This window comes from Panicum hallii, chromosome 4 (genome assembly GCF_002211085.1).
Source record: "Panicum hallii strain FIL2 chromosome 4, PHallii_v3.1, whole genome shotgun sequence".
Taxonomy (NCBI): domain Eukaryota; kingdom Viridiplantae; phylum Streptophyta; class Magnoliopsida; order Poales; family Poaceae; genus Panicum; species Panicum hallii.
The window spans coordinates 15,584,359-15,612,122 of record NC_038045.1 but is presented as its reverse complement, the minus strand read 5'-3'; the positions used below and the strand labels follow the sequence as shown (position 1 = coordinate 15,612,122).

General features: G+C 47.5%; 1 long non-coding RNA gene across 1 annotated transcript; it reads right to left on the bottom strand.

Moving 5' to 3' along the window:
• Positions 1-7,638: 7,638 nt before the first annotated feature.
• On the bottom strand, positions 7,639-26,576 carry LOC112889790. Its single transcript, XR_003228199.1, has 5 exons — positions 25,171-26,576; positions 21,372-21,374; positions 14,031-14,041; positions 13,897-13,902; positions 7,639-7,648 (listed from the first exon to the last, which is right to left on the bottom strand). It is a non-coding gene; the product is annotated as an uncharacterized LOC112889790 (long non-coding RNA).
• Between the last annotated feature and the right edge of the window lie 1,188 nt (positions 26,577-27,764).

Sequence of the window (27,764 nt, the reverse complement as noted above, 5' to 3'; positions counted from 1 at the left end):
ACCTAGCACAACTAACCAAAAATGCAACCCATAGGATATATATAAGGATATAAAGGTGGCTAGGAGGTCCTTATGGGTATACAGTATTAAAATGCAGTATGAAATTGTATTTAAAAGTGATAGGAAGTTCATGTTATACTTGCCTTCCTCGTACTCTCCCGGCTGCTGCTCGAACTGCTCGGAAGACGGCTGCTCCTGGTACTGCTCCAAAGGCTCCGCGTCTACTCACGATCGTCAAACATAGTCCACACATACACACATGCACAAACAATAGCAAAATATAAGAAAACAGTACAACATTACATAGAAACAGCACACAAAACTAGTCTAAAGCTATTCTACGCGTTACAACGATCGCGTGGATATAAAGAACACCTAAAACGGAGCTAAAACGCGAAAACTACGCTTAAAACAGGATCCAGGGACCTATTTGTAAGAAAAACTGAGCAACCAGGGGCTTCTGGACAAAACTCGGGGACTAAAACGTAAATAAAGCCTAGATCTAGGGGCTAGCACGAGAAAATTCAAGAGATGGACTGCGGGTTCAAATTCCAGAGAAGCCAGGGGCCTAAAAGCATAAAACAGGACCTATCCGTAATTTCTTTTGAACTACATGCGGACCGCGGGTTGATTCCCCAAAAAGGCGAGGGCTCTTTAGCAAAAAGACGTGACTGAAGCGGTAAGATCTGTTCTGGGCCCTCGGATCAAATCTGTGCGGCCCAGATTAGAATCCATACGCGAAGGGGTACGCGCGAATGTGGGCCTTCGGATCAAGATCGGACGGTCCGGACCTATACTTAACTGGATTGAATCTAGACCACCCACTCCTGATCTGACGGCTCCGATTCATCCTTACCCCGAACCGGTACGCACGCTTTAGATCCATTGGATCTCAATCTTACGGTTCGGACCTAAGCGTGCACGATCTAATCTCCACCCTTGGTTGCAGATCGGAGGGCGCTGAGGGCTCCCGGCTGGTTCTGGCGGCGGCAGCCACGGATCACGGCGGAGGACGGCCGGAGCTCGCCGGAGACGCGCGATGGGGCACTTCCGGCCTCGATTCGGGGTACGGCTAGCACAGGAAGAGAGATTGGATGACGGCGATCTCGTCTGGGCAGCCAGCACGGGGGATTGGGGCTCGGGGCGATGCTCCCCACGGCGGAGGCGGCTCGGGGTCGCCGGCGTGCCGGGGTTAGGCTGCTACGAGGGTTTACAGACTACCTCACCTAGCGCAAAAGGTTACGGGAAGTGATGTGCTGCTCACCGAGGCGTCGTGGGGGCCGGAGATGCGGTGGAGGAGGGTCGTCGACGAGCGCCGGCGGCGGAGAGGATCGGGTGCTCGCGGGGAGGGGTGTTGCCGGGACTCTCCTAGCTCCGGGTCATCGGGGATCGTCGCGTGGGGGTCCTGGGAAGGTAGCAGAGGGTCAGCACGGCACGAGGAGGTACGGGGGGCCGGCAATTGGGCTCACCGGCGGCGGCGGCTCGGGTTCAAACCGAGGCAAGGCGACGGCCGCTTTTAGGGTTCGGGGCGGCGCTGTTTGGGAGAACGGGTTCCAGGGGTGGCGCAGGGGAATAAGAAGAGCGGGGCCGGGGGTCTCGGGGAGGATTGCGGCGGGGAGGGCCGGGAATCTCGGCCGTGCCGTGGCGCGGCCGTTGCGGGAGCAGGGGTGCGGGAGGAGGGGGATGACGAGTGGGGTCGGGTGGTCAGCGAGAGAAAGGAGGGTGCGGCTGAGAGGACTGGGCCGGGACGCGCGAGGGGAGGAGCCGGCTCGGGCTGGGGAAAATGCGGAGGCCCAAGCGGGGAAGGGTAAGAGGGAAAGAGGGAGAGGGAAGAGCCGGGCCGCGGGTGAGGAAGAGGGGATGGGCCGGCGTGGCCCATGCGGGGAGACGAGGAGAGGAGAAAGAGGGCCCGAGAGAAGAGAGGGGGAAGGGAGAGTGGGCCGGGCTGAGAGAGGGTTGGGCTGCTTTTCTTTTATCCTTTCTTCTTTCCTTTTCTTTTTCTATACCCCACTAATTCAAACAATTCTTCTTGAATTCAAATACAATTTGAATTCAAACCTATACACTCAACACAAACAAAAATAATGCACCAGCATGAATGCACAATCAAGTTGATCTTATAATTAATTTTATTTTCTTGCGTTATAAATTGCTTTAAATGCCACGAAAATTAAAGTAAAGCTTGGAAAATTTATTTAAGCCCAAATAAATTAATTAAAATTTTGAGAAAATTACCTTAGGGTGTTACAAGAGCGCGGGAGGCCTTCCCGCCAAAGTTGGGGGTGCCGGAAACCTGTCCAGGTTCGGCCGAACCTAGGGTTCGGTCGACCCTTGGTGGGCTGCCCCAGCATCGCCTTCCTCTGGCTCCCTGGCAGGTGGGTCCTAGCCTTGACCTTCGGTGATTCCCGCCAAGGTAGGTTAGTTTGCTCTGCTATGAGGGCCCTTCTTTCTAGGGTGACGTAGGATGTGATCTTCTGTGCATTCCTTCTGCGTTCTTCACTTGTTTTGCTCTTATTCAGACTTGTATCCCTGAAATGGCTTAGTGTACAATACATTGTGGAACTAGGTAAGTGATAAAATATGTGAGTAAGTAAGGTTGTTCTCCTTTATTTCTAAGTATAGTTGACGGTTGGATTTGGCATTAACGGACTGTCAACAACACATAGCAGGACTAGAAGGGCAGCCGCACAGCAGCCGCCGCCGCCACCACCTCAGCCTCAGCCCAACTGTCCACATGAGGCAGGTGGATCGTCATGGCATTGTGCAAGTACCAACGAGTGGGTGCAGCCAGCCCCTAGCCATTAGGACCGGTTTGCCAGCTCCAGCCCCGGTGGAGTTCCTTCCACGTTCACCGCACGTCAATCGACCTCAGTCCGAGACTACAACAACCTTACCCAGCAGCTAGGCGAGCTCAACGTACGCACTGGCGACCTGGAGGAGTCACTGAACCAGTTCATCTAGACCTCTCAGGACTGTTAGCGACAGATCGGTGAGAGGATCCACGCCATGCAGCAGGAGGAGATGAGGGCTTACTTCCGTTGGGTGGGTACAACCCCAACCAACAGCAGTGAGCCTGAATCTAGCTTGGGGGACGACTCCCACGAGGGTTACCTTGTATCTTTACCAATTTCAGAATATGTATACTAGAAACAAAATGAAAATTTACAAAATCAGAAACAAATAAAAATTTGTAAAACTTAGAAAACACCAAAAATATTTACTTGCTTTATTATGTGTAGTAAGGATGGTTCAGTTCTTCCTTGTTGAGATGATGAATAGTTGCTCTATTAATTCCCATCATATGCCTAGTTGTAACATAGTGTTCCACCATGTTTTGAGTTTGTTGGCTTACATGATTAAACCTTAAGCTTGAAACTTGTGGGTAACAAAAAGCATGATCCAAGACTAGGTTCTTGTGAGTTATAATATGGTAAAATAGAGCTTCTATGATCTTCTCCTACCTAATGCCTGATATCTGGAGTATTTAACTTTGAAAATACAATAAAATATAATAAAGTTCTCAATGATAATGAAATTCCTATCCAAGGCCATATGCTGATCATTTTTTTTGAAAACCACTACATATGCAACTTGCTATCTCATTGAGCTTTGACGAATTGTTGTGACCCTTTGTGATATGCTTTTTATACTCTCAGGATCAAGATCACATACACATCTACAGCATATGCTAAACCTCTACACTGGATGTTAGCAAACATACCATCCATCCATCCACAAAATAAATCTCCATATTGTTCCATGACCACACTCTCCAAAGCTATCACTTTGAAAAAAACATGGGCTATGCAAAAAGAAATAAAGGACATGCTCAGGAAAGAATGATGAAAAAAAGAGAGAAGAAGGAAAAGAAAAGAACAATGAAAAGGGGAGAGATGGCTCATAAACAGGAGTTCACATACCATCCACCAAAAATATCCACACACACGCACATCTTGATCAAGGATTATGACTTGCTTCTCCAATGGACCCGGTCTTCGACTTAGCAACATATAAGAAACAAGTATGCCTTCAAAGTTTCCCACCTACAACTCCACATACAAGCCTTTTAGGAGTAGGGTGTGAAAGAAAGGCAAACACAAGCGATTTGAGAGATCATTTGAGGAACTTCAATTTCTTTTGAAAAATACATTATGAACCCTCTGGATTGACGGTTGAAAAAAGGAATGAGTAAATGGTACTTAAGAAGCCATTCTAACTCTCAACTGCCAAAGTTGAGGTCAAGCTATAAGCCCCACAGGAGTAATGTAAAAGGAAAATCGATGCCAACATATTCAACTAATGGTAGAACATTTTATTGTAAGCATGGTATAGGATGGAAATGCAACATTGTAGCAACACATGATCAGCAACCTAAGCCTAAACTTTGCTCAGGACGAGCCAAGGGCTAGCTTGGGGGAGTTGTTGACGATCCTTAAGTGCCAAATCTGACCATCAACTTTACTTAGAAATAAAGGAAAAAACGGCCTTACTTACTCACACAATTGTTCTTATTAACCTAGTTCCACATATATTGTACAATAAGCCATTTTAGGAACATAAGTTTGGAAACAAGAGAAAACATGCATAGAACATAGAAGAAATGCACAAAAGATCACATCCTACGTCACATAAAGATAGAAGGGCCCACCTGGCAGATCAAACCGACCTATCTTGGCGGGAACCACCGAGTGTCAGGGAAAGGGCCCACATGAAATACAGCTAGAGGATGGCGATGCAGGGCGGCCGACCAGGGGTGGGCCGAACTCCAGGTTCGGCCGAACATGTACAGGATCCCGACACAGCCAACTTTGGCGGTAAGATCTCCCGCGCTCTCTGCAAGGCGGTTGTTGAAGCTTCCATACTTAGAGATGGTGGGAACCGTCCTACAGCTAGTATAAAAGGAGGAGAAGAGCACCCCTTTCTCACACACCACACACTTGTAATCCTTAGGCTAGTGGAGCTAGGCTAGAACTCTCTTAGCGAGTGCCAAGTCATCTTCGAGGTCGTTGAGCAATCCTCGGGCTCGGGTATGGCTTTGTATTCAACTTGTCAGTATTCTATCCATAATACAGAGTATATTCATAGTTGCCTTGCTATCTTGATAGTTTGTCATGCTATGTCTTGTGCTTCCGCAAGTTATGTAACCATGTTTAGGCGAGCTCTAAGCTTCAACATCGATTTGTTGTGCCTTTAGGTATGCTCTAGCTCTATGCTTTTCCATCCGAAGGGTGGGAGTCCCGGGGGAGCTAGGGTAGTTTTCTCATGCATAAGTGTGGTGATCGGGAATGATGAGACCTGCGGATATGACTATGCCCGACGGATTCGCAGGGGTAGGCAGCAGGTGGTGACAGCCCTGTTGTTGATGGTCCTTAAATGCCAAATCCGACTGTCAACTATACTCATGAACAAAGGAAAACTGTACACCTTACTCACATATTTTATTTATAAGAACCTAGTTCCACATGTACCTGCAAGTATTTGATTTTAGGAACACAAACCCACAACAGGAGGGAAACATAACAAAATGTAGGCAAAATGCACAGAAGATCCTATCCTGCGATTATCCAAAGATAGGAGGGCCCACCTGGCAGACCAAACGGGTGTTGACGGCCATTATACACCATTTTGGCCGCCAACCATTGCAAATAATGATGGAACTTGAAGTAGTGCTGACATAAAGTTTTATCTAAACTAACGATTTCCATGAGTTTTGTGTCCAAACATGTTTTACAAGAAATATAGGTAATATGGTGCACAAATACCATTATTGGCGAAGTAGCAGTTGAGGCCATATGAATTAAGGTTCAGTTAGACATTTCAACACATGGACATGGTGCATAGGTTACTCAAATCATATATTTGCCTGCACCACGTTGAAGAGCTCTCCGAGATGATTGAAATGGACACTTGGATCACCCAATTTGGAGTTTGGATGGAAAAGTTACGCTTCCGGGAAGATCGCCGACATGGCCCTGCCAAGCCAGCCGGCCCCAACAAGGCCGGCCCGCCCTTTACTTTTCCAAAACACTTCCAGATCATCATCACACCCTTGGGGACTCACCAATGGACCCCCAAACACTTGGGAGACATGCCCAAAGCGAACCTAAGGTCGGAAGGCCTCGGATGTCCCTCTAATGGGGTCCCAAAGTGGCCACTCGAAGTTGGGCTGATCACGCAAGGTTGGACCGGCACCTACATGCAAAGAAACACAAAGAGGATCAATAACAACAATTGGATGGAATATAACACAAGTGGAGGGATGGATGAGTTTGTCACATGGATCAAAGGGCCCACCTTCCGCATGGATAACGTCCAACCAACTGCAAACCGCCTTGGAAGAGCTACTCCACACCGCCCATCACACAATGGCGGTTGATCCAACACCTGGAGACCAATTCCTAGGCCGGCTGACCTCACCTAGGCCAGCCAACCTCACTTTGTAGCCGTTCGGACCAATTTAACTTGGTAGTTACTCCAACCAATGTTGCAAGAGTAATCCTGGGCGCACGATCAAAAGTCAACAGATCGGAAGGCTGGCCAGCATGGGGGAGGCCGGCCGGCCTCCAACTTGCACGCCACATGTCCTCCTTAGGATGATGATTTCCTTAACTGCCAAGTCAGCATCCAAAACAAGCAACTCAGCGAGAACTAACCTTGGAGAGCTATAAATACCTGCCCCCTCCTTCATTTCAAGACACGGAGAATTGAAGCAAGTCCAAGGTGAAGCATAGCGCTGCCCACATATCCTTAGAAAATAGGGAGAGAGGCGAGGTGGGAGTTCGGAGAGGAGCCAGATGTCGGTCCCTCTCCAACTTTGTACCTCCGAGGAATGAAGCTTCAGTTCGAGTAATTTCCTCCTTTTTCACCGATAATATTGCTTTTTCTCCTTTACTTTATTAGTACTTGAATACTTGCTCTCTCTAGTTGCAAGACCCCTTGTCGATGTAAGTAGCAAGTCCTACTTATTTGCGAGTGCTCTCTACGATGATCACGTGATGAGTAAGTGATTAGATAGTTTAGGCGTGGTACCTAGGCTTGATAGTTACCTTGGGTTGTGTTCCACCCCATGGAACAGTGTGGTAGGCTGCAGGTGATGACAGCCATGTCCGTCCCTCTTAGTCCACCACATTCGGGTGTTTTCATAGCAGTAGTAGCAAGTTGCCGTTGGACTCCCCTCTCACCCCTTTTTGAAGTCCTTCCTCTTCTAGCCTCCAAAGTAGCTAAAGTCAAGTATTCTTGATAGGAGAAGACGATGTTAGAACACTTCTACCTATCTTATCTGGACCTCTTCACTCCCGTCATATCCCCTGGATAAACAAGAGTCACTACTATCATTCCTCATGGATTTGATACCCTGGAATACTCCTAGGTGAAAGCTACATCGGCATCCGTACGCTTGCGGATTTATTTTGTTAGGCTAAGGACCATCAACAACGGGCGTCCACCTATGTTCGGCCGAACCCCAGGTTCGGCCGAACCTGGACCCCTTCCCGGCACCCAGATCTTTAGCGGGAGGATCGTCCTTATCTTCTCAAAGGCGCTGGCTGATGTTTCTATACTTAGAGATTGTGGGAACCGACCTTCCAAGCTATAAAAGGAGGCCTCCCTCCCTCATTCATACACACCAAAACTCGGAGCCTCTCTCCCTCTCTCACTTTGTGACTTGTAATCCTTAGGCTAGTGGAGCTAGGCTAGAACTTCTCTTAGCGAGTGCTAGTCGTCCTCGAGGTCGTTGAGCAATCCTCGGCCTCTGGTATGGCTTTGTATTTGACTTGTCAGTATCTTATTCATAATTTAGTGTTCAGTCATGGTTTGTTATGCCTAGGTTTTGGAGTTTGATTTTGGGTCAAGTTGTCCATAGCAAGTTTGTGCCTCGGTGTAATGGTATTCAAAACCCGACTCCATGTTTGATGCACAAGTGGTTGGCCATCACTCTCTTAACAAGAGATGATGTTAGACCCATGCACGATGATGAGTTGATGATCCTATACACCATGGTCAACAAGATCAAAATCTCCATCGTGAAGGCCATGATCAAACAATGGCTTAGGGATTTCAAGATGACTGGTCCTATTGAGTGCACTTCTTTGATTACTCGCATCGCTTCAAGCATGGGGATCTTAGACGAGAATGTCATTCCCTTCGTTGAGGACCCCCGTGTTCTTATTGAGGAGTCTTATTTGATTTATGGTCACACACTCAAGAAAAGCCCGAATGACTCTCTGATTTTCTTCTCCCTGGGCTATGCAAATGGGATACCATTACCAAACGCGGGGTACCATTTGTATAACTGCCAGTCACTAACCGTCCCTCTTGTCCCACAAGAGGTGGCCTGCAGGCATAGTGTTTCTGGTTTACCTGGCAGGATGACACAAAGCAGGGTGGGTCATCGTGGCACGGCACAAGCACCAACGAATGGGCACGGCAAGCCCCAGGGCGCCGATCCTCCAGCTCCAGCTCTAGCGGGGTCTCACACCTCGCACGACGCACGACCTTGAGTCGAGGATTTAGCTCCATCACTCAGCAGCTAGGCGAGCTTAGGGTCTTGGCCAACAACATCGAGGAGTTGCTGAACCATAACATCCAGACAAACCAAGCATGGCAGTGACACACCGATGTGAGGATCCACGCTATGGAGCAGAGGCAGCTGCAGCAGCAGGAGGAGTGGAGGGCTTACTTCCGTTGGAGGAGGTACAACCCCGACCAGCAGCAGTGAGCCTGAAGCTAGCTTGGGGGAGAACCCCCACGAGAGGTATCTTGTATCTTATTTTCTTTACTGCTTTCAAAACCTTATGCATGAAAGAAAATAAAATCAAAAATAAAATAAAATTTTGCAAAACTAAGAAAAGACCAAAAATATTTACTTGGTTTCTTATGTGTAGTTAGCATGTGTAGTTTTCCTTGTTGAGATGATGAAAAGTTGCCCTGTTAATTTCCTTTGTATGCCTAGTTACAACTTAGTGCTCTATCTAGTTTTGAGTTTGTTAGCTAAATGTTCAAACCTTGAGCTTGAAACTTGTGGGTAGCAAAAGCATGATCCAAATCTAGGTTATTGGGAGCTATGATATGGTTGAAATAGAGCTGCTATGATCTCATCCTAAGTCAAGCTTGATTTCCGAATTATTTAATTTTTTAAAATAAAAAAACAAATAAAGTTCCTCGATGATATGAAAATTTCTATCCAAAGCCATATGTTGATCAAAATTGAAAACCTTCGACATATGCAACTTGTTATCTCTTCGAGCTTTGTCAAATTGTTTTGACCCATCGTGAGATGCATTTCATACTCCTATGAACAAGATCACGTACATGTTTTCACCATATGCTAAGCTTCTACACTGGAAGATAGCAAGCACTACATCCATCCATCCACATAATATGAGAAACAACCAACCACCAAAAATATCCACACACATGCACATCTTGATCGAGGTTTATGATTTGTTTCTCCTTTGGATCTGGTTTTTGACTTAGCAAAATATGAGAAACAAGTGTGCCTTCAAGTTCCTTGTACCTACAGCTCCACCAAAACAAGCATTTAGGAGTAGGAGAAAGAAAGGCACAATAAAAGCCTTGGCAAGGAATCAAACACAATGAGCGATCCGAGAGATCAATCGAGGAACTTTACAATTTCTTTTGAAAACTTTATAAAGCCTCCGGATTGATGGTTGAACAAAAGGAATGAGAAAAAATTGGTACTCTACAAAGCTGTTCTAACTCTCAACTGCTGAAGAAGAGGTAAAGCTATATGCCCCACAGGAGTAAGGCGAAGGGTAGATCAATGCCAACTAATTCAAAATCATGGTAAGAACACCTAGTTGTGCCTATGGTATAAGTTGGAAATGCAACATTGCAGCAACTCCTGATCAACAACCTAAGTCTAAAACTTCGCTCGGGACGAGCAAAGGGCTAGCTTGGGGGAGTCATTGACGGTCTTAAATGCCAAATCCGACCATCAACTATACTCATGAATAAAGGCAAACTATACACCTTACTCGCATATTTTATTTATAGTAACCTAGTTCCACATGTACTTGCAAGTATTTGATTTTAGGAACACAAGTCCACAATAGGAGGGAAACATACACAAAACGCAGGCAAAATGCACAGAAGAACCTATCCTGCGATTACCCAAAGATTGGTGAATCTTCCCTTCGCATCCCTAAATGTACTTACCACAAGCAGATAGGGTGTATGTCTTGAAATTACGGTAGCGGTGGCATGTGTGGCAGAACCAACCTGAATTATACCGGCTCAAGTACGCGAGTCCATTCCTGAGGGCTCCAACGTGCTTCAAACGGTATAATCCCTTGACCTGTCGGGTAACGTCCCGATAAACCACCGAATACAGGATCAATAAGGTTACCTCACACGAAGGTGAGTCCAGAGATACAGTCACCATCATATTTTACATCATAGAGAATTACATTACAAGAGTTTCCAACAATAGTGCAAAGTTTCAAATTTAGAGAAAACATTACAAACTGTTAAAGTTATGGTTTTTAGCAGCGGAAAACATATGCGATGATTCACAACTCGCCGTCAAGATGGATGTTATGCTAAGCCTGGGCACGACATCACTCGGTGTCCTCAGTGTTGGCTGGGGACGGATCCCATTCCACGGACCAACCATCTGGAAGAGCACAGGGCTAAGGCAGGGAAAGAGTAGGGTCTTCAAAGACATCACCTGAAAAACATATAACTAGCAAGGCTGAGTATACTAATACTCAGCAAGGCTTACCCGTCTCATGGTATACTTAGCCATGTAACTAGACTTATGAAGGCTTATAATGGTTCGGGATTTAATTTCAGCTGAAAAGCAATAAAGAGTAGATCCTTAATTTCAACTTTTAGCTTTCAGGTTCTAGTTGATTATCCATTCTAGATAAGCACCTATAGCTACTCAAGCAAGGTAGAGCTCTTTATATCAACCATCAGCATTACTCATCATATAGTTGCTCTTGTTACTCTGTGTGATAAAGGGATCAAGCAGTCTCAATCTTCGTGAGAAGCGGACGATTCTGATCGAATTTAACCTTGCAAGGTAAACCTAACTCACACGCTTGGAACACCAAAGGGTCGTTCCGAAGCAACCGTTTGCCTTTCCTTCCGACTCGTGGATCAGATCCACCACAAGCGACTGCAGGACCATACGCACTTCCAAAGTGCAGGATGTACGTCTGTAGCGCGACTACAAAACCTGTACTCCTGGTTGCCCTTGCAACACGTATTACCACATGTCGAATCAAGTAACCAGAAAAACCAAATACATGTGGTGGGAGGTATGTCCACTCCTCGGGCCGATTGGTTACTAGGCTTACCGCTTACCATATTTCGCGGCATGTGGTTAGTACTTTCAAACGCTTAACCCCGATCGGCACACACCGCGACCTTAACCAATTTATCAACACAGACAGGGTATCATTCCTTTCCATGATACTGCACATAACCCCGTCCGTCATCCTTATAGTGATTACAGGAATGTAAACATTGTAACTCCTATATCGCGCGAGTGACAGGAAATCACCCGACTTCTACTGGTCCTATTAGCAGAGCATCTAGCCGATATGGACTCAAGTGCTAATATCCAATACACTGGTTCCTAGGAAAATGCAACTAGGGTTTCAAGCAATTCCTAAGAACTTAATGCATAGAATACGTAAAGATATATAGATTGCAGTGTAATTAAAATAGTGGCTTATGTCCGGGGCTTGCCTTTACTGGTGGGGATGAAGTCAGGGATGTTAGTATTATTATCTTCCGAACTTTGGTTCGGGGCTTCCGATAATCTCTTGGTGATGTTCCCTTGGTCTTCAGAAATATCCTCTGCAGACTCCTGGGAGATCTGATAGGTACCGTTTGCTGAAGTAGTCGTATCTACATGCAATGCAACATTACATTAAAAGGGTGCACATAAAGCTATTTTACTTCATAACAAAGTTGCAATCCAGCATTCATTTAACATATTACTCACATAACAATCAAAAAGATCAGAAACTAACTTAGACAGAGATTTAGGGGGACAACTAATTAAGAAGGACTATATGTTGAAGACTATAACAGAGTCGATTGGATACAACAGAGGTTTAGCTGATTGATGTGCTTAGGTCGTGCCTAACAGAGGCGTGTCTATTGTTTTAGCTTATTGATCTAGGGTTGTGTACTTTGGCCTGCGTAGCCGACTGAGAGGTGCATCGGTTTTCTAATTGATCGATAAAAGCATCGATTACTTTGGCAGAGAGATGATTCCTAAAGCAGCTGTGTCTTAACTGAGATGTGCTTAAGTGTTATCCTAGGTAACTAGGTGTGGTTGTATCGACTCGATTACGTCAGCACAAAAATTGAGTGACGTACAGCCGATTGGAGTGTGGTTGAGGGTATGTGACCGATAGATATATAGCCGATCTCTCAGCCGATAAATCGGCTGATAGAAGTATGTGGATAAGGATGAGAAGACTAAGGATTGATCGGTCATATTAGATTGATATGGAAGACAGCTAGAATCGGCTTGGATTAGCCGGTTGCAAGAATCCTAAGATTGTGTGTACACCTTTGATGCATCGACTATGTGCAGCCGATGTAGGATAGAACAAAAGAATGGTATCAGCAGTAGCCGATATTGGAAGGGTATCAACCGGATCAGCTAGCTAGCCGATGGTAGAAGCATATCAAAAGAAGTGCATCGGCTGACAGCTGTTACATAGAAACATCACGAACTCAAAGGAGACGGATGCTTAGCGACTGAGCTGATAGCCGACGCTGAAGCATAGCTGCATAGATGTATTAGCTAAGCAGCAGATACACACGAACTAACAAGGATCTCTATACAAAAAGGACCTTAAGGAAACGGCAATCAAAACAAGGATAGAGTCTTGATGGCAGGGATATGAGCACTCGTGTGAAAGGATTAATTAGATATCACACATTTCTACTTAAGACATATATCCTATGATTTACCTTTCAGCTACAGCACATGCATATCACATAGGGTACAAATAAAGCACACATTTCCTAATATTTAACCTAGACCACACATCAAGGACTTTCAACTCAAAATCACAACATACAACTTGTAGACTTTGACCTAAGGACTCAAACAAAACTGATTTTGTATTTTTATGAACTTCTTACGAATTCCTATGAAATGTAGAAGTTCACTGATTTGAAATAAAGAAAGCTCTAGAAGTTTTACAGAGAATACCCTAGAACTTTCTAAATCGAAGCAATTAAGTCCCTGGTTGGGAAAAATAGAGAACAGGAAGATAACGACGATATTCCGGCAAAGGAGTCGCCGGTATTAGGAAGATTCAGTAGATCAGGGCAAACCTTGGAGTAACCTTGGTTGTGGAGAAGAACAAGCGGAAATTGAATTTCCATGACGAACAAGATCGGCGATGAGAAGTGCTCGACGGTGACGAGATTCCGTGGGTGACGAAGAAGCTTGCCAGGGGATTGTAGTGGGTGAAGAATGACCGGAGGAATATTCCTCACGATAATCCGTGGCGATGATAGTCGGCTTTGCCACAGCGATGATGTTTCAGCGAAGTGATCCGAAGAGGCTCGATAAAAGGGTTTACGAGCTTTCTTGAGGTGTTGTGGTCTTGCTCGGACGATTGGTGAGGAATAGGAGTTGCTGGATGTCGTGGACTTATGGAAGAACCGATAGGGCCGAATTCGTTCGCTATGCTAACTCCTTCGCGAACCTCAGGGTTCTCTTGCTCACGGGTTGAGCTTCCTCTGCTCACGTGCGTGTGCCGCTGAAACACGGCCGGCACACTCGCATAGCCTCCTGCAGGACCGTCGCTCTTGGTTGCATCTCCTGTGCGCTATTCTTGTTCTGCTCCCGCACCACTGGCTCTTAACTTGCCCGCGCATGGTCTGTTGCCTTGCACGCACACACGTCTGCGGAATCGAGCCGAGTCGGCCACCGATAGAACACTCTCGCTCGCATCCGCGGACGCGCTAGTCCAAATCCGTTCGGACCTTCGCCTTCGCTTCGCCGCCTTTCCTCCGGCTCGCTTCGCCATAACCGCTCTTCCGCCTTCGCGAGGACCGAGGCCTGCCTGCACCAGGGTCGTGCCTTCCGTTGCCTTCTCCTCAACGGCTTCCGGTGTTCTCTACGCGCGGCTCTACTGCTCCCGTGCGAATCCGCCCGCAACCGTCGCACTGCAGCTCCTCCCGCATCGCGCACGACCTTCTTGCACATCAACTCGGTCGCGGCCTGAGCTCGCCCAACGGGGACACCGCCATGCACTGTACGTCACCGCCCTGCACGTCGTCGCTCTGCACATTGTTGTCCTGCACAGCTCCTCCTCTTCCCACGCAAGCTCAGCAATAAACCTCCTCCAGCCAGGAAGAACAATTTGTGATCCTCTAATTTCTTTTGCTCGTTTCTTCCCAAGGCTGGCCCGGCGTGGGGAAGCAATTCGTCGAACAGCTTGACGGCGTCGTCCTACACGCCGTCGCCTGGTTCCGCGTGCCGCTCACGCGCCAGTACTGCACCCGCTGCGCGCCCCGCTCCTGTGCTGCGCCAGCTCCCGCACACCGCCGCCAGTTGCTCCATCCGCGTGCCCGCGTCACCAGCCTTTGCTCCTGTTCGCGCCTCGCCCGAGCCGCCGCATCGCGCCTGCGCCCGGCCTGCACCGCCCGAGCCGCGTCCACCTCCGCACCGCCCGCGCTTGCGCGCCTGGTTCCACCCTGCGCGCCTCCGCTCGCTCGCACTGTCGCCCGCTGCCTGGCTCCCGCGCTAGCGCCCGCGCCAGCTCGCCCGCAGCCTCCCGAGCTGCGCCCACGCGCCAGCGCTTTAGCTCCCGCGTGCCACCGCCTGGCGCAGCTGTGCGCCTGAGCGCCGCCTGGAGCCGCCAGCGCCTAAGCCCGGCACCTGTGGTGAGCGGTGGCGGCGAGCTGCAGCGCGAGGTAGAGGAGGGGAGGTGCTGGGGCAGTGTGGGTGGAGTGAGGGGTGGCTTGGGGTCTGATCTATATGCCGAGAGGAAGAGGGGAGATGGCCGGCATGGGAGGGTCACGGGTAGTACAGGAACCTCACCATTAATGGCCGCCGGGATGCTCGGGGACAAGGCGCAAGCTGCGAGGGCGAGGGAACAGGACGGAGACGGGCCGGTGCAGCAGCGGGCTGCACGCCAGCTTTGCGTGCACGGGCAGCAAGCACGTAGCAGCACAGCGAGTAGCAGCGGCCGCGGCGGCCGTGGCGTGACGCGGGCGGCGTGATGCGAGCGCACGTGCACAGCCAGCAATGGGGGCAGCGGCGGGTCGTGCGCCGGCCCGCGCGTGCGCGCAAGGAGCGGGCTACAGCTCGAGCAGGCAGCACAGGGGAGAAAAAGAAAGAGGAAGCCAGCGCAAAAAAAAAGAGTCTGGGAAAAAAAGTTAGAAGAGAGAAATAAAATGGATTTGAACAAAATATGAGAAAAGAAAAGAGGGGACACGCGTGCGGCACCGTCAATCGCGGTTGGGCAGGCGCACGCGGCCGACCGCGACATGATAATGATGCAACAGGATGGCGGGGCCAGTGGAAAAGGAAAAGGGACGGGCGGCTCTGCGGAAAAAGAGGAAGAGACTGCGCGATGTCGGAACGGGGGAAAATCGGAAGGTGGGCTTCGGGAGCTCAAGCGGCGGAAAGGTTTAAAAGATTTTTAAGCGAGTGATTGGTAGTGCAATTTAAATAAGATAAAAATGCGGGCATTACAAACCTACCCCACTTAAAATGAATCTCGTCCTCGAGATTCGGCTGGCTCCTAAATAGATGGGGAAACTCTTTCTTCAAGGCATCTTCACGTTCCCATGTAGCTTCTTCCACTCCATGTCTACTCCACTGAACTCTGCAAATCCGTACTTCGGAGTTTCTTGTCCTTTTTGTGACAGTGTCCAAAATCTTGATAGGTACTTCCTGGTACCAAAGATCTATCTGTAAAGCTATTTCTTCTTCCAGCACATGCTCTTTCTCGGGTACCCTCAGACATCTTCTCAGTTGGGATACATGGAATACTGGGTGTATGTCAGCCATTCTTTCTGGTAGCTCTAGACGGTATGCTATGGCTCCAATTTTCTTCAGTACTCGGTACGGTCCAATGTACCGAGGGGCTAGTTTCCCATGTACCTGAAATCTTCGAGTCCCTCGAATAGGTGAAACCTTGAGATAGACGAAGTCTCCTGGATTGAAGCTTACTTCTCGTCTCTTCTTGTCTGAGTAACTCTTCTATCAAGATTGGGCGACCTTCAGTTTTTCTTTAATTTTGGCCACTCTTTCTTTCACTTCCTTTATGAGTGCTGGTCCAACTAGGGCACGCTCTCCAACTTCTGACCATATCAGGGGGGTTCTGCACTTTCTCCCATAGAGAGCTTCAAATGGTGACATGCCCAAGCTTGCTTGATAACTGTTGTTGTACGAAAACTCAGCATAGGGTAAACTTTGTTCCCAATCCTTGCCATAAGTAAGGACACATGCTCTTAGCATATCTTCCATAATCTGGTTCACCCTTTCTGTTTGACCATCGGTCTGTGGGTGATAAGCTGAACTGAAATCCAACTTGATGCCCATGACCTTATGCAAACTTTTCCAAAACCTAGAGGTGAATTGGGTTCCTCTATCCGAAATAATTCTGCTAGGCACACCATGCAGCTTCACTATGTTGTCCACATAGAGCCGGGCTAGCTTTTCTCCACTATAATTGGTCCGTACGGGTAGGAAGTGAGCGACTTTTGTGAGCCGGTCCACTATCACCCATATGGAGTCATGTCCTTTCTGTGTCTTGGGTAAACCCACTACAAAATCCATTCCTATCTTGTCCCTTTTCCAAATTGGGATGGGTAAGGGTTGCAGCAATCCTGCTGGCTTCTGATGTTCGGCCTTGATTCTTTGACAAGTATCACAATGGGTGACGAACCGTGTAATGTCCGCCTTCATTCCACTCCACCAATACTTTTGTCTTATATCCACATACATCTTGGTGGATCCTGGATGGATGGAATATGCCGAGTTGTGGGCCTCATCCATAATAGTCTGCCGGAAGTCTCCTTCCCTGGGTACGCAAATTCTATCTTTGTATCATAAGGTTCCTTTGTCATCCACTCTAAAATCCGGTGCCTTGTTTTCTCCAGTATGCATGCGGATTTTCATCAAGTCCTTGTCTGAACCTTGGGCCTTTCTGATCTTATCCTCCAAAGTGGGTTGAACACTCAACTTGCGACTGGAACCATGGGGGGCGATGTGCACATTTAATCGTGCTATTTCTTCTTGTAGGTGGGCATCCTTAGGTCCATAAGATTTCCGACTTAAGGCATCTGCTACCACGTTTGCTTTACCAGGATGGTAATGAATTACCACATTATAATTCTTAACTAGTTCTAACCACCTTCTTTGCCTTAAGTTCAAATCTGGCTAGGTGAAGATGTACTTCAAGCTCTTATGGTCTGTGTAGATCTCACACTTATTCCCAATCAGATAGTGTCTCCAAATCTTGAGGGCATGTACTAGGCTGCAAACTCCAAATCATGGGTTGGGTAATTCTACTCGTGAGGCTTGAGTTGTCGGGAAGCATATGCCACTACTTTCCCATCTTGTATAAGGACACATCCTAATCCTTGATGGGATGCATCACAATAAATGACAAAGTCCCGTTGAATATCTGGCAAGGTTAATACCGGGGTGGTTGTCAGTCTTCTCTTTAATTCCTGGAAGCTTCTCTCACATGACTCGGTCCAGGTGAACTTCTTCTCTTTCTTGAGTAGTTCTGCAATGGGTCGGGCTATCTCGGAGAATCCTTCAATAAATCTCCGATAATATCCGGCTAAACCGAGAAAGCTCCTGATTTCACTGACATTGGTTGGTTGCTGCCAATTGGAGACCGCTTCAACTTTTTCGGGCTCCACTGCTACTCCTTCTGTGGTCAAGATATGACCAAGGAATGTTACTTCCTCAAGCCAAAATTCACACTTGCTGAACTTGGCGTAGAGCTTGTGCGCTCCCAACTTTTCCAAAACCACTCGTAGGTGCTGCTTGTGTTCTTCGACACTCTTAGAGTAAATAAGTATGTCGTCAATGAAAACTACGACAAACTTATCTAACACTTCCATAAACACCTTATTCATGAGGTTCATGAAATAAGCAGGTGCATTGGTGAGTCCAAAGGACATCACCGTAAACTCATATTGCCCATAGCGGGTGACGAAGGCCGTCTTCAGAATATCACTTTCCTTAATCTTGAGCTGATGATATCCTGACCTTAAGTCTGTCTTGGAGAAATACTTGGCTCTCTTCAACTGATCAAAGAGGTCATCAATTCTGGGAAGAGGGTATTTGTTCTTGATGGTGACTTCATTTAGTGCACGGTAATTCACGCACATCCTTATGCTTCCGTCCTTCTTCTTGACGAACAAGACCGGAGCTCCCCATGGTGATGAGCTTGGTCTAATGAAACCACTTTATTGTAACTCTTCCAGTTGTTTCTTTAGTTCTGCCAATTCAGAGGCTGCCATCCTATAGGGTCTCTTAGCTATAGGGGAGGTTTCAGGGACAAGGTCAATGACAAACTCTATATCCCTATCTGGCGGCATGCCCGGGAGTTCTTGAGGGAAAACATCTAGGTATTCATTTACTACTGGAACTTCTTCCAAGGATTTAGCTTCCATACTAAAAACCATTGGGTCCGGTCCACTTCCCTGAGTATGGCAGGTTACTTGTACTCCTTCTGGGTTGGTTAGGTGTACCACCATGTCAGCACAACTTATAAGGTCATTGTGCAGGCTTAGCCAATCCATTCCAAGGATCACATCTATACCTTTACACTTAAGTACTACTAGATCTGCTAGGAACTCTACCCCACTTAAAATGATCCTTACCCGAGAACAACCCAATTGGCACTTAATGTCACCTCCAGGTGTTCGGGTTAATAGCGGTGTTTTTAGTAGTACTGTAGGTATATTGTGCTTTTCCACAAAACTTGAGGATACGAATGAATGGGATGCTCCAGAATCAAATAATATTGTTGCCAAAACTGAGCTGACTAGAAACTCAACGAGCACTAAGCCCTGAGCATCCTGAGCCTCTTGCGCGTTGATGTGGTTGACGCGGGCTCGTCCGAAGGACTGCTAGGGCGGCCCCATTTGCTGGTTGTTGTTGCCGGTGTTGTTGTTGCGGATGGGTACACGATTGGCTCCTGATAGAGCTGGCCTTGGTCCATTCACCCAGTTGGAGAAGGCTGATGCTGCTGGCTTGTTGTTGGCATATGGACAGTTGGCAATGAAGTGCCCTGTCTCACGGCAGTTGAAGTATGCTCCGGCATTGTTGCTGGCAGTAACTTGGCTTGCATTGCTTTGTGGGGCCTTCATGGTGTTCTGGCCCTTGAACTGTCTAAACTGGGTGTTGGAGGCCTGAGAGCCAGTAGCTTGTGACTGGGTCCTGTACTGCATAGGGGCTTGGGACCTGGGCATTGGAGGGCCGAAGTGCCTCGGCTTTTGGAAACGGTCCTGCTGGCGAACCTTGGTTTCCAGGAACTTACGCTTATTGTCTCTCTTTTCCTCTGCCATGGCTCTCTTGGTGATGATAGCCATGTTCACCAGTGTGTTGAAGTCTGGGTAGATGCATGGGGAAAGCAGCTTCTTAAGTTCTGCATTCAAACCCTTTCTGAACATGTCCTGCTTGTTTTCATCCTTGTCTACTTCCTCCGGTGCGCAGCGAGCTAGTTCTATGAACTGATATGTGTACTCCTCAACGGACTTGTTGCCTTGTTGCAGCTCACGGAACTCATCTGCCTTGCGCTTCATGGTGGTTGCTGGGATGTGATAGCGACGGAGCTCATCCATAAATTCCTTCCAAGTGATAGTGTTGGCATCCTGAGCAACTGCACAATAGTTCTCCCACCAAGCCAAAGCAGTTCCAGTGAGCTGGTGAGCAGCCAAACAGACCTTGTCACAGTCTCCATGCTCAAATGGTTTGAGTTTTCTCTTGATAACACGCAGCCAGTCATCTGCATCCAAGGGGTTGTGGGATCCTGCAAAGGTGGGTGGCTTGGTCCTCAGAAAAGCTATCAGTTTGTCATTAGTACTCTGCTCACGGGCCTTGGGTTGGTGATGATATTGGTCAAAGCTTCCAGTAGAAGGTTCTGGTTGTTCAACATTTGCACCAGGCCAATGGCTGGTGGGGGTGGGGCCTGACGTGCTCCTACTTGGCTTTCTCCTCCCTGCTGGCTTACTTCCTGATCTTCCTGATCTTCATGGTCGGGGGCTTGTCCTTGCACACCCTGCTGCCTCTCCGCACTTGGAGTGGTATGTGCCAGACTTTGGAAGGTCCTGGTATTACGCCTGGGGGCCATCTGTGGATTGGGTAAAACTTTTATGAGACTTAGATTTGGAATTAAGTGATGTTTAAGTTATTTATTTTTGTATTTTTGAAAAGGCATAATCCACCTCCTGCCGACAAGCACACAGACTAACAAGCATCAAGCACAAACAGTTTTATTTATTAAGCTGGGGGTACAACACTTGGGAGGGTACAGCCAAAAAAGGCACTACACGGTCGGGTACAAAGGGCACAACAGATGGGAGGGGCACAACTCTAAACTTGGGGCTGGGACAGCTTCATTCTTGGGGGCATCTCTGAGGCATGCTACTTGCGGGGCGAGCTATCTTCCGGGGCGGAGTGCACTTCCAGTGGAATGAGTAGCTCTTCCTCATCGTTCTCGAGGATCCCATTTTCTCGGGGCTGTTCAACAGCTCCTTCTTCTGCAGCTGCAGCTGACCTTTCGGCACCTTCGGGTGGAGCTTGCGGGGTCCCAAAAAGTCCTCCCCATCCTATGATGGGTGTTCCAATTAGGACTTGGGTCTCCCCGATTGCTAGGACTGGCATTCCACTGCTGGTCCATTCCTACATGCGCCGATCCTGGATCTACCTGAGGTTCTCATGAGTGACGGCTTCGCTACTTATAGCGGCCACGGTCCTTGCTTCAGCTTGAGCCACTCACATTTGGTGCATCCTTACTGCAAGCTCAGCTTGCTCGGCCCCGTGGGTTTGCTCCCTTAGGAATCGGGCTTGCTCGTTGAAGAGCTTGTCCAAGGAGACGAGGTATGCGACCACATGGTACAAAAGGTCTTCTTGATGGCGGCGCCATTCCAAGTTCCTCATGCGGGCCTGCCAGACTTGCGTCCTGATGGCCGGGAGAAAAAGCCTCATTGGTGTGGGAATGAGGTGTTCCTCAAAGATCCGGCACAGGTAGCGGAGAGCCTTTCTGATGGCCAAGGGATAGGCATCCCGATGTTGAAATCCTGTGGCAGTCACTCACCATGGCTCGATGTCGGGGTAGCGGGTGCTTCTGGCGATGGAAAGAACCACCCTACAGCGAAGAGTGCCAAGGTGTTCGTACTCTCTGTTGTAGTACCTTGGACGCTCAGTAACACCGAGGTGCTCCAAGGAGTTGATCAAAAGGTGGGGGAAACCAGTCTCTTCTTGGCAAACGCCCTGGGTCCAACCATTCTCAGCCATCTGAAAACAAAGGTAGAGTGAACAAGCCTTGCACACATGGTAGGGTACAAGAAGGATAGACGGCCTTTATTTTTTAACAGGGTCGGGTACATCTCCCAAGGATACATTATTACTAGGATGATAGCTCTAGCTTAGGTACTCTACCCTTCCCAAGGGGATTCTTCCTCGATCCGGTTAGGGCGCTTCTTTGGTGGAAGACATTGCTCCAATACCTCATCTTCAGTCCGAGTGCCCTTATCCCAATGGGTTTCTTCGGGTTCTCCTTCCAGTAATCCAGCTTCTCTTCTACGTGCCACGATACATTCCCTCTCTCGAGCGTTGCTTCGCCATATGTCTTGGAGAGAGGCTAGGGAACTCTCAGCTTGTGCCTCAGCCTCTATTGTTCTCCTCCATTGTATTTCCAACTCTTGTTCTTCCTTTTCTGCCTTGTGGATTTGGTGCTTCAGTTGTTTTGCCTGTTCGAGGTAAAGTCGGTCTAGGCCGGTGAGGTAAATGGACAGGTGGGAAACCATATCTTCTAGTTCTTCTTCCCTTCCCAATCCTCTCATCCGGGCAATCCATGAGCGTCCTCTTCCTCCAGCAGGTGGGAAAAATCCCATAGGAGTTCGCTGAAGATGATGCTTATAGACAACGCGTAGGCATCATAGGGCTTTTCGGGCAGCCTTTCGGTAGGTGTCTGGGAACCCAAAGCTAGTGGTGGAGATGAACCAGGGGTCCACGTCGGGATAGAGTGTGCTTTTTCCCACGAAGATCATCGGGTCACACCGAAGGTGCCTCTGAAGTTGTACTCCCGGTAGGTGTACTCCGGTGGGTCCATAATTCCGACGCGTTCTAGGCTGAGTAGCAATAACTTCGGGAGGTCAGGCTCTGTGGGGCAGATTCCATCACTCCATCCATTGTCAGCCATCTAGAACCAGACAAGGGCCAAAGGTAAGTGCCGTGTGGAAAGGTGAGTTAAGTGGGGAAAGATCTAGTGGGAAACGGCTTAGAAAATGTCCTCAATCCTAAGGGTCGCGTCCTACGGCCAACCTACGGCTCTGATACCACCTGAAGTATCCCCTCATCAGAGGTGACTAAATGTGATACAAATATCAGTCCCAAGAGACTGATAACACATTTATTACATCAGATGGTTCATTACCGTACAAACAGTCGACGTAGCGGGCACTGAAGCGCCACTATCAAGAGGGACAACAAGGACTACAAGCCAAACTAAAGTGCTAACGAAATTTAAGATAACATCAGAGTCTTGCGCCATGGTAAGCTTCCTGTGGAGACCCTAAACCACAGGCAAGGTTGGGTGCAGGACGGCGACCTACTTGACGTCTTCCGGAACGAAGTTCGGATCCTCCTCTATAAAAACTAGGCAAGAGTGAGTACATACGTACTCAACCAGTCCAACCACACCCACGGAGGGAAATAATAAAGATCATGCATAGGATATATCAAGGATAAGGCTAGGGTTCATTTGCGATAAAGCGAGGTTTTACACATGTAAGGGTTCATTTAATAAAAGAGTTCTCTCAAAATATTTCTTTTATTTTTCCGAAATTCCGTTTTATCTTTTAAAACACTCACTAAGTACATCTTTATCTTAAACTAACTAAGTATAAGATATAATATGGCTAAAACATATTATATTCTAACCATGACCGAAATCCCGTTTTATCTTTTAAAACACTCACTAAGTACATATTTTATTCCCATTTTTATTTCGATTGGGTTCATTTTAGCCTTCTATTTTTCTTTTGTTCTAATCTATTTGACCATGTTTCCCGGGAAGGATCCACGGATCCTACCTAATCTACTTCAGGTTATAGCACAACTATCATGATTTTTCTTTTTATTTTTTGCTAATAAAGGAGGGGATGTCCGGCAAAGGCACCTTTGTCTTTTTATGTTATTTTGCAGCATGGAAAGTAGTCTCTATCTTCAGGGTATCCAAATTTATTTCCTATTTTTCTTTTTATTTTTTATTCCATTAGCATATGTTTTTTCCTTTAGAAAAAAGTGAAAAAGCCTTTTTTTATTAAGCGTCTATTGCGCTGATTGCCAATTATAAAATGGGGTTTCTATTTGGTTTTTCAGCAATTATGCTATTTTTTCATTTCATTTTTTCTTGAAACTCAGCCATTCATTTTTTCGCATTTATCTTATTTTCATATTCTACTTAATATCCAATTATTATTGGGATTCTTTTTCTATGCAGAGATATATCTAAAGGAACCGCTGAGGCTAGCCTCCCTGTTGTCAGGGGCGTGTATCGTCTTCTTATGTCTTAGGGAGCGCGCTATGCGGGAATTTTGCATTTCATTTTTCATGTATTTTTTTAGTTACTTAATAGCTATCGTTGTTTCACCTACAGACACACCAACAATTTGTGGAATCCCCTCTGGAATATTTAGATTTTTGCTGATTCATGTGTGGTTCCTGCTTATTTTTATTTTTTTATTTTTAAGAACGGGTTCACTCAAGGGAAAGCAGCCCTTGATACCCATTTTTTTCTATCGTATTTATGATTCTCCTCCATTTGCCTGAAGAGGAATGGCTGGAAAGGTGGATCGAGTTCGGAATGGGATCGGGTGTTTTCTTGATTGGTGATTGATAAACAAGAAGGAAAATGGAATCGTCTTTTCAGTCGATCTACATAAGCTTCCGTTGAGGTCCTTAGTTTAATCAAGTAGGCGAGGGCATTTCCATCGCGAAGGATTCAATCCAGCCACAGGTTCCCCTACGGCTACCTTGTTACGACTTCACCCCAGTCGAAGACCCCACCGTGGTATGCGCCAATATGACCACCAAAGGCCTTTGTGGCACTAGTGGTACATAGAAGTCATGGGTGATCATTGGTCCGATGCTTCGGGTGAAACCAATTCCCAGGGTGTGACGGGCGGTGTGTACAGGGCCCGGGTACATATTCACCGCAGCATGCTGATCCGCGATTACTAGCGATTTCAACTTCATGTTCCCGAGTTGCAGAGAACAATCCGAATGGAGGCAATCTTTCCGGATTCGCTCCGCCTTACAGCCTTGCTTCCCATTGTCATTGCCATTGTAGCACGTGTGTGGCCCAGCCCATAAGGGCCATGCGGACTTGACGTCATCCCCACCTTCCTCCAGTATCTCACTGGCAGTCCCTCGTGAGTGCAGCACGCACTTTTTTCTTTGTTTCGGAGCGGGGCGCGTACTATTACCACTACGTACCACACCACCGGGCGGCTGGCCTTCATGCCGAGTCTTCCTCCGCTGCCAACTCAACGTCGTCGTAACCAAGCCTAACCAAACCTCCATGCTCACTGGTACTTTGACGTCACTATAGGTAGGTCTCCGTGGGTCTTGAGTTCGGCAAGACGACTTCGGTTCACACGTGAAAGTGCTTCGAAAGGCACCGGCTCCCAATGGTGAAATTCTTGCTGAAAGCATAGCTACATGCCGGCACTCAATCAAGTAGTAGCGCTGGCACGTCACTCGGCTCCTCGGCTATTTCTCCTTAGGCGCATGTCTCAGCAACACAAAACGAGGGTTTCGCTCGTTATAGGACTTGACCAAACATCTCACGACACGAGCTGACGACAGCCATGCAGCACCTGTATGAAAGTCAGTACCATCCTGTTAAGGACAGGTTTTGTTGTTCATATGTCAAGGGCTGGTAAGGTTTTGCGCGTTGTATCGAATTAAACCACATGCTCCACCGCTTGTGCAGGCCCCCGTCAATTCCTTTGAGTTTCGGTCTTGCGACCGTACTCCCCAGGCGGAGTGTTTCATGCGTTAGCTGGGCCCCTGATCCGCGTAGACCAAGGGTGAACACTCATCGTTTACGGCATGGACTACCAGGGTATCTAATCCTGTTCGCTCCCCATGCTTTCGCACCCCAGCGTCGGCAGGGACCCAGAGAGCTGCCTTCGCTTTTGGCGTTCCTTCGTAGATCTACAGATTTCACCCCTACACACGAAATTCCACTCTCCTCTGTCTCACTCAAGTGAATTGGTTTTGAGAGCATTCTGCCACTTTTTGGCGACTTTCACTTTCAACCCGATTCACCGCCTACGTGCCCTTTACGCCCAGTCATTCCGAAGAACACTTGCCCCCCCCCTCCTTACCGCGGCTGCTGGCACGGAGTTAGCCGGGGCTTCTTCCTCGAGTCCTGTCATGATCGCGCACTCGATGAAAGAGCTTTACAAGCGGCATTGCCCTTCTTCACTCACGCAATATTGCTGGATCGGGCTTTCGCCCATTGTCCAAGATTCCCCATTGCTGCCCCCCATGGGAGTTTGGGCCATGTCTCAGTCCCAGTGTGGCTGATCATCTGAAAAGACCAGCTAAGCATCATTGGCTTGGTTAGCCTTTACCTGACCAACTACCTAATACTATGGAGGCTCATCAAACAGCACTTTTGAGCTTTCTTCAGGATTTGGCCCGAACTGTTCGGCAGATTCCCACGCGTTACGCACCTGTTCGCCACTTTGTTCTCAACTATTCCGATTCCAGGAAACGGAGGCCGTTAGGTCAAAGCCGTAGCGTGCGCCCTATAGTTTTGAAGCAGGGTGAGACAACTTTAGCTAGGAGCCTCTTTTCCTTCTGCCCAGCTCCCCGAAAACAACGTTCGACTTGCATGTGTTAAGCATATAGCTAGCGTTCCTTCTGAGCCAGGATCAAACTCAGATTTTGACTATGATTGGGCCGAACAGTGGTAGAACCTGATGAACCGGGCCTACTACTAAACATTGATTCTCTCTCCTAACCACTCTTAAATATGTTAAATACACGGAATCGATCAAAAACTACAAGCAAGGGAATCAACTCTTATTGCCGTAAAGGAAAAATAACCCCTTTCCTTTATATATAGTCCGCCAAGGAACAAGTAGCCTTCGCCACCTATTCCTGAATTAAGGGAATGCGAGAAAGATTTCTCTATGTCAATTCAAAACAAAACAAACGGATGACGGAATCCTGTAAACTAAATTCTTTTGAGAAGAGCTTGCGCCTATGCAAGACTAGGCTCTCACCTATGTGGAACGGATGCTTCTACTTGGTCATCATAGACCAGCAAATCCATTTGAGAGCTGTCTTTCTTTGATGGTAGTGTCCTTTCTTCACGCTCACCATCTCTGTAGAGCTTAACAAGATAATCCAGCCAACAACCAAAGCCAACAAGCCTTCGCTCAGAAGCTCTTTCTTCATCTAAGCTTTTAGTAACATTAGCTGTCATCAATAGGGTGGAACGCATTAACCAGTAGAAACCTTGCTTCAAGGTAGATTCTTACATGTTTGGAGTTTTGTTTGGATCCAGGTACCTCAACTATTGGCCTTACATGGCCTGACATGGGTATTCCATCTTTCTAGTCCCACTCTTCTCCAACAGAGCTCCCTCACTGAGCGAGCATTCGGCATTCCTAGTATGCTCCACTCATTCTACGCCAAGCACCCAATCACGGGATCAGAATCACACTCTAGATCATACCTTTCACGAAAGAAAAGGATAGGCAGCCGCTGCTAAACCAAGATCTCCATCTCTTGACTCCGTCGATCAATCTTACCTTATAGGGCACAATGGTATATTTACCATACGAGATGTGTGCACCTACTAAAGGGGATAGAAAGATCTTGGGCACAAATACTCCACTTTTCACGAAAGACATACAAGAGATTCACCAATGATTGGTTGGACTAAATACTACATTTATTTGCTCAGAAGAAGGAAAGTTGGCTGTGAGAATGATTTATCGTACGTAGTCTTTCCTAGGACCATTCCAACAGGATGCTCGGAGGTGGGTGGAGAAAAAGCTCAAAAGGCATACTTCCTGCGCTTTCAGAGGATCTAAATCAGTCTTCATCCTTTCGCTTTTCAACTCGCAATAAATATGTAAATTCGTTTCGCAGAAATTAAGAGATTTTCGATCTCCTCGAAAGAAAATGAGTTCGATCAGCAACACCGATCTCCGCAGCACCAGGATAAAGACCTTCTTTTTACCCATAACCTTTCTCTGCAGCATTGGAACCAAGATTGGGCTTGGCATACTTACAAGGTTCCCGTTCTATTTAACTAACACTAACTGAAGCTAACCGGAAGCTTTCTTCTCATGCGACTCTTGGATCAAAAAGCGGCTGCTGGACTGGACCACGGCTGAAACTGCCAGGCACGGACTAAAAGCTGGGCTCAGGGATTCCCGAGTCAAACGACTACCATACATAGCATAGAACTAGAAGCAGCACTAGTGTACAAAGAAGACTGGATGTGACCACGAAACTTTACAGGAAGAAGAATCGCCCCACT